This window comes from Acinonyx jubatus, chromosome F2 (genome assembly GCF_027475565.1).
Source record: "Acinonyx jubatus isolate Ajub_Pintada_27869175 chromosome F2, VMU_Ajub_asm_v1.0, whole genome shotgun sequence".
Classification (NCBI taxonomy): Eukaryota; Metazoa; Chordata; class Mammalia; order Carnivora; family Felidae; genus Acinonyx; species Acinonyx jubatus.
Window position 1 is genome coordinate 63,209,895 of NC_069394.1, and position 5,883 is coordinate 63,215,777.

Sequence of the window (5,883 nt, forward strand, 5' to 3'; positions counted from 1 at the left end):
AAGATAGTCTGAAAGGCTTGAGGTGATAACTCATTGTGGTTTTGATTTGTCGTTTTCCTGATGATTAGTGATGTTGAGTATCTTTTCAGGCACGTGTTGGCCATTTGTCTTCTTTGCAAAAATGTCTATTTAGTGCCTCTGCCTATTAAAAAAAATGTTTTTGCACTATGAGTTGTATGAGTTCTATATATATTTTGGATGCTAACCCCTTCTCAGATAAGTCATTTGAAAATATTGTCTTCCATCCTATAGATTGCTTTTGCGTTTTGTTGATGGTTTCCTCTGCTGTGAAGAAGTATTTTATTTTGAAGTAGTCCTACTTGTTAATTTTGGGTTTTGATGACTTTGCTTTTGGTGATAAACCCACAAAATTATTGCCAAGATCAATGTCAAGGAGCTTAACCCCCATGTTTTCTTCCAGGAGTTTTATGGTTTATGATTTTATATTCAAGTCTTTAATCCATTTCTAGTTGATTTTCCTGTATAGTATAAGATAGGAGTCTGGTTTTGTTCTTTTACATGTGACTGTCCAGTTTTCCCAACAGCATTTTTTTTAAGTTTATTTATTTATTTTGAGAGAATGAGTACAAGCAGGGGAGGGCCAGAGAGAGAGGGAGAGAAAGAAAATCCCAAGCAGGATCCATCCACACTGACAGCACAGAACCCTACGAGGGGCTCGAACTCACAAACTGAGTTCATGACTTGAGCCAAAACCAAGACTTGGACACTTAACCAACTAAGCCACCCAGGCTCCCCAACACCATTTGCGAAGGACACGATTCTTTCCACGTTGTACATTCTTGACTTCTTTGTCATAAATTAATTGACCACATTTGTATGGGTTTATTCCTGAGCTCTCTATTCTGTATGCCAATATGCTACTGTTTTGGGTTTTTTTTGTTTGTTTGTTTTGTTTTTTGTTTTTAGTGTTTATTTATTTATTTTGGAAGACAGAAAGAGCACAAGAATGGGAGGGGCAGAAAGAGAAAGAGAGAGAGAATCTCAAGCAGGCTCCACGCTCAGCACAGAGCCCAATGCAGAGCTCAATCCCACAACCATAAGATCATGACCAGAACCAAAAGTCAAGAGTCAGAAGCCTAAGCAACTGAGCCACCTAGATGCCCCCATATTGCTTTGATATAGCTTTATAGTATAATTTGAAATTAAAAAGAGTGATGCTTCTAGATTTCTTGTTCTTTCTCAAGATTGCTTTAGATATTTCAGGTCTTTTCTGGTTCCATACCAAATTTAAGATTGTTTAGTCTATTTCTGTGGCAAATGCCATTGGAATTTTGATAGGGATTGCATCGAGTTTCTAGATTGCATTGGATAGTATGGACATTTTAACAATATTACTTCTAATACATGAGCATGAAATGTCTTTCCTTTTGTTTGCTATTTGTGTTTCTTTCAATTTCTTTTATCAATATCTTACAGGTTTTAATGTACAGATATTTTATCTTCTTGCTTAAATTTATCCCTGAGTATTTTATTCATTTTGATGAAATTATAGATGGAATCATTTCTTAATTTCCCTTTCTTATAGTTGATTGTTGACTTTAGAAACACAGCTGATTTTTATTTATTGATTTTAGATCTTGTGACCTGACTGAATTCACTAAGTTCTAATAAGTTTTTTGGTACAGTCTTTAGGGTTTTCTACATAGAATATCATGTCGTCTGCAAATAGTGACAATTTCCTTCTTCATTTCTAATTTGGATGCCTTTATTTTTTTCTGTCTAATTGCTCTGGCTAGCACTTCCAGTAGTATGTAAAAGTGGTTAAGAGTGAGCATCCTTGTTTTGTTTCTGATCTTAAAGGAAAAGCTTTTCACTGTTGACTGTGGATTTTTTGTATATGTTGGCTGTGGATTTGTTGTATATGGCCTTTATTTTGTTAAGGTGTATCCCCTCTATAACCAGTTTGCAGAGTTATTATGAATGGATGTGGAATTTTGTCAATGGGTTTTCTGCATCTAATGAAAAGATCCTATGATTTCTATCCTTGGTTTCGTTACTGTGATGTATGACATTGATTGATTAGCAGATGTTGAAACATCCTTGCATCTCAGGGTAAACCCTACTTGATCCCGCTGTATGGTTGGTTCTTTTAATGTATTGTTGAAGTCAGTTTGCTAATATTTTGTTGAGGGTTTTGCATCCATGTTAATTTGGGATACTTGCTTGTAACTTTCTTTTCTGATAGGACCTACTTGTGAGCGCACTGAAAAGCTTATGAAATGGACTGGAGTTCTCCATTGGGAGCTGGCAAAAGGCAGGAAAATTTTAAAAACGTATGTTGGTCAAATTTAAAACTTTTCTTTAAACCAAATAACAGCTGATAACTTTGCTTTTCACATCTAAAGTCCAGAATAATTGATTGGTTTTATTAGGTTCAGCCAGTGTTTCCATTTCGACTGAACTAGTGTTTTTAATTTAGGGTGTGATTTGGGGCACTTCAGAGTTCTTGGAGCCATCTAAATTACTAACTATTCATCTATTCCACGTGACTTTATTCCATAAAATTAACTCTATCTATCCATATATATTCAACTAGAATTTGCTTCTATTAGATATAACTTTAAAAATGACCAGGAAGTTTGTTTGGCTTTTGTATCTCCCGATGCTGGACAAGGCAAATTGAGAGAACGTGATTTATTTTCGAATAAGCCTGCTACTTGGATATGGAAATAGGCCATGTTAGTTTTTCATTTTTTTTTTCCTGACATTATTTTCTTTTTTATGACTATTAAGTCCTTCCTCTTTGCTTGGTTGTAAATACAGGAAGTAGGTCAGCTCTTCCTTCTCAAAAGAACTAAAGAATAGAAAAAGAAGCTGTCTTTAACTTGACATTACAGTGCTTAATATGATCCTACTTACATGCCAACTCTTTAACAGAGTGTTTACTCTAAAAAGATATGGGAGGGGCACCTGGGTGGCTCAGTTGGTTCAGCCTCTGACTCTTGGTTTCGGCTCAGGTCATGATCTTGCGGTTTGGGGGTTTGAGCCCTGCATTGGGATTCTCTCCCTCCTTCCTTCCCTCCCTCCCCCCGCCTCTCTAAATAAGTAAATAAACGTTAAGACTTTTAAAAATACATGTGGGAAAACATAATCCTAATTCAAGCACAAAGATTTAAACAGCAAACTATAACAAGGCAAGATGTAGGATCATTTATTTTGTTCATAGCTCGAAAACAGTTCGGGAAGGCTGAATAAGTTGTAGTTTTGCATGGGTCGTGGAGCCTTGGTTCAAATTCAGGCTTTCTTTGTAATTATTTATGAGGGTTATTTTATCTTTCTGTGTCTCGATTGTCCTCATCCATAAAATGGGATTAATATTAGGAGTGACTATGTAGAGCTATTGTGCCTGACACAAAGCAAGTTCTCAGTAAAGATTAACTATTACTGTGGACTACAAGTCCCACATCTTCCATATGGGAAAACCCATCTAGAGGGATGAACAAACGGGGCAGAGCTAGGACTATGGTTCTTATTCTCTGATTTTCATCCACCCAAGATGGCTGTCAAAGTCTGTCAGGACAAATCCTTTCCACTGAGGAAAATAAATTCTGCTTTTACTAGGGGAGAATTGTCTGATCTATAAGTTAACATGGAACATGTCTAATTGTTGAGGTATCTGGAAATCTACCATAAACAAATGCTTGAAAATGAAAGATTTTTTGGCACATGCATACTTCTGTTTGACAATTAAAAAAAATCAAAGTGAAAATCTCCTTATGTTGATCATATAACATTACACATAAGAGCATAAAGTATGCATTACAAAAAAAAAAAAAAAGAAAGAAAGAAAAGAAACCTTTGTGTCTCCTGAAACTACTCAATATACTATGCTATTTCTGTCAACAGAGTATCAGGTTCTAGATAAACAATTCCACCCAGACTTTCGGGTCAATGCTATTTAATATCATTTTAATTTTTTCGCTATAAGCAATGCATTATGAAATATGGTTTAGAGTTTAAACTGAGATAAGCCTTTTAATGATCAGGAGACAAATATTATAATAGCTTTTTTTTTTAATTTGGAATATGTAGAGAGTTCTTCAAGTTCAGCAAGCATGTGTAGACCATTTTTTCTATATACACCATGATTTCTTTACAAGACCAGAGCGTGCTACATGAATAGACCTTTCCATAGGGCCTCAATTTTAATTTTCCAGAGTTTGGAGAAGCAGTATCCATCAAGTTCCCTCAACTGTTGAGAATAATGCTGTTTTTGTCACACACAAGGTCTGTTTTGAACTCAAACATGCACAGCAACTGTAGACCATAGACTTGCAGACCTGTCAGCACAATGCCCCATTACAGATTGTCCCTTTAGCAAGATGACTTCATTTTAGCAGCCTGTTCTGGTTTCTACATCCTTCCAGGTTTCACAGTCCAGTGCAGTCAAACAAGGTGATGGCATTTTTAAGGCTCTAGATTTTATTGGTCTATGAATAAAGGTAGGTGGCCAGGTACCATTTCAAGGTTTCAGCTGGCAACCTGGTACTAAATTTGAGTACACTGAGACTAAGACGGTTGCAATTTTTTTTAATACTGGAAACATAAACACTGGCATTTATGGAAATGGTTGCTCTAACGGGAAGTGATTTCATATATCATTAGCTGAAATAAGATTATGGGAATGTCTAACTTTAATCTGAAGTATCATTAAAACTTGGGACATACTATTTCTCAAGAAGAATTTATTAGAATCCAAGCAACCCCTATTTGCATTTTGAGCCTTCTACTTATTGGATGCTAATAAAAACCCTATACCATGGTACTTGCACATTTTTAATTTCCTATTAAGACATAATCATGTCTGAAACAGGCACATATATGGCCCATAAACAGCCATGCCTGTTCTCTAAGTTGTATATATTCTTTACCCAGGAATAAATTTTGCTCAAAAATGGACCGTGCATGTACTGGAAAGAAGAGAGTCAGAGAAAGACTATAGTAGGTAGAGAAAAGCTAATGAAGAGACACCTGGCCTCATAAGACTTTAAACGAATTCTTGGCTTTAATAGGAGTGAATGAACAAAGAAAAAAAAACGTCCAGTTATACAATAAGTAAGTCATGGCATTGTAAAATATAGCACAGGGAATATAGTCAACAATATTATGATAACTTTATATGGTGACAGATGGTAACTAGACTTCTCATGGGAATAATTTTGTAATGTGTAAAAATACCAAATAAGTATGATGTACACCTGTAAATAATAGGAAATTTTATGTCAATCGTGCTTCAATAAAAAATCGTTTAGGTTTTTTAATCTTTCATTTCCTCCCTTAGAATAGAAGCACTAGTAACATGTACTCACAGGCTGGTGACTATGAAATGAGACAATGCACGTTAACAAAAAAACAACTAAGATTGGTCTGTTCTTTCTCTAGACAAATACTCTGCCACATCCTGTTTGAATGTGCTGCGTTTTGCAAAACGATATATAAATAAAAGGAAGCATCACTTGTGTAATGTGTGCATGTAGTATAGACATAACTTGAAAAGTATGTGGCTAACTGTAGCTAAATATGGAACACTTCACCAATTTGGGCGTCATCATTGTACAGGAGCCCTACTCATCTTCTCTGTGTCTTTCCAATTTTAGTGTATGTGCTGCAGAAATGAGCTTGACTAACAGTAACTAAAAACCAAAGAAATGAATGTACAAAACTTGCTTCTGTGTTTATTGTTCTTGGCTTACCTCAGTGATTTTAGAATTCTCATGTTCACTTTGATAATTAAACTCTCTTGTCTGCTACTTTGTATAATTCTCTCCTTTGTGAACTGAGTTCAGTGAAACACATTCTATATGGGAATGCACTCTCAAAAGCAGAACTGGCCCTTAGGTGTCTAGGGAAGGTCATTCATTC

The 5,883-nt window shown here is 35.6% G+C and overlaps 1 non-coding gene across 1 annotated transcript; it reads right to left on the reverse strand.

Moving 5' to 3' along the window:
* Nucleotides 1-5,535: 5,535 nt before the first annotated feature.
* On the reverse strand, nt 5,536-5,640 carry LOC113600778 (U6 spliceosomal RNA). The gene has a single exon (XR_003421868.1). It is a non-coding gene; the product is annotated as a U6 spliceosomal RNA (small nuclear RNA).
* Between the last annotated feature and the right edge of the window lie 243 nt (nt 5,641-5,883).